Raw genomic sequence first — 2,035 nt, forward strand, 5'->3', positions numbered from 1 at the left:
ACCTGGGAACCCCACCACTGGAGGTTCCCCTCCAAGTCACTCACCACCATGACTCGGAAATATATCGCGCTCCTTCACTATCGCTGGGGCAAAATCCTGGAACTCCCTCCCTCACAATATAGTGGGTGTACCTACACCTCAAGGAATGCAGTGGTTCAAGAAGGAATCTCACCAACACCTCCTGAAGGGCAATTAGGGATGGGCAATAAATGCGGTCCAACCAGCGATGCTCACATCCCATGAATGAATTTTTAAAAAGCTCATGGTGAAGGGGTGTAACATATTATCCGAAATGGAATATTGACTCAATGGCAGAAAACAGAAAATGTGTATGCTGATTGGCAGGATGTGACGACTGGAGTACCGCAGGGGTCTTTGCTGGGACCTCACCTTTTAAAAATTTATATCAATGACTTAGATGAGGGGAGTGAAGGCATGGTGACTGTAATGAACTCCAATTGGCTTTATTGGTTGGCTAATTGGAGTATGAGCTCCCTCAATGATAGCTCATTGAGGGGGCCCATATAATCACCTGTGTAGGCTTTGTGAGGCAGTCTTAAGTTGACTGGACTGCTAGCAGCACTGTTTGTAGCTGCTCCTGTAATATCGTTATTGTAAATAAATATTGGTGTGGTGATGGAACTCCTGCCTCCTGTGGATTACTACAGTGGCGACGAGGTAAACTACGAATTTTGCGGAGACCAGCTGCCGCAATCGGAGGGTAAGCCTTGCCATTTTTAAAATGCCGTTTTTTGGGAGGTTAGAGGCATTCGACCCGGCTATTGAGGACTGGTCCCAGTATGTGGAGAGAATGTGTTACTTCTTCCGGGCAAATGATATACTGACGGACGAAAGGAGACGGCTTATCCTGCTGTCGGCGTGCGGACCCTCCGCTTTCGCCATTGTACGTAGTCTGACTTATCCCGATGCGCCGGACACGAAAACTTTCCAAGAAGTAACGCAATTGGTGAAAGAGCACTACGACCCAAAACCACCCCTCATTTTGCGTAGGTACAGATTCTACACAGCGAAGCGGGAAGACAGGGAGTCAGTCACAAATTTCTTGTCCTGCCTGAGAAGGCTGGCGGAAAAATGTGAGTTCGGCCCGACACTAAATGAAATGCTTCGGGACCGGTTAGTGTGTGGTATAAACGACCTCACAATACAGAAACACCTGTTGGCGGAAACGGAGCTAGACTGCAGGCAGGCGTTACAGCTCGTACTGTCCCTAGAAAAGGCAGCAAGTGGGGCGCAGGAACTACAGGGCACGCCAATGGAGGTAGATGCCTGTGAGAGGGACTACCACAACGGGTCCTTCTACCAGATAGCCGCTCTCAGGAAAAACCTGAGGAATAGAGGGAAAAAAGAAAACCCCAGAACTGCCCCCAAGTCTGCCAGGGCTAACTGGAGACAGAGGGAAGTACCGGCTGAGGCTCCCCCAACAGAGAAGGACCGTTTCTGGCACCAGACAGAGTGGGGTAACAACGACAGAAACCCTAGAAGGAGGTTGCAAAAGAGGAATAGCAGGTGGGGACGCAGGGAAGTACACAACCTAGACGCCCCATCCTCCTCCGAAGGGGAACAATTATATAATATTACAACGAAGAAAGCAGAACCCATTAGGATTACCCCACAGGTGAACGGGCGGCCGACAATAATGGAAATAGACACGGGTGCGGCCGTATCAGTAACGGGAGTGGCAGCATTTAGAAAAATCAAAGATGGACTCCAGCCACTAACCCTAACAAAAACATTGACGAAACTTAAAACCTACACGGGGGAACCCCTGGAAGTTCTAGGCACGACTCATGTACCTGTGGAATATGAGAAACAATTGCTCAGATTACCGTTGACGATAGTAGAGGGCTCCGGACCGAGCTTAATTGGACGGAACTGGCTGAAAGACCTAAAATTAGATTGGATGAAAATTTTCCAGAGTGGAAGCGGGCAGTTGAGTGGAGTACTCCAAAAATACCCAGAGGTCTTCCAGGAAGGTTTGGGGGAAATCATAGGCGCCAAAGCAACTTTGCACGTG

Source organism: Scyliorhinus canicula, chromosome 3 (assembly GCF_902713615.1).
Source record: "Scyliorhinus canicula chromosome 3, sScyCan1.1, whole genome shotgun sequence".
NCBI classification, from domain to species: domain Eukaryota; kingdom Metazoa; phylum Chordata; class Chondrichthyes; order Carcharhiniformes; family Scyliorhinidae; genus Scyliorhinus; species Scyliorhinus canicula.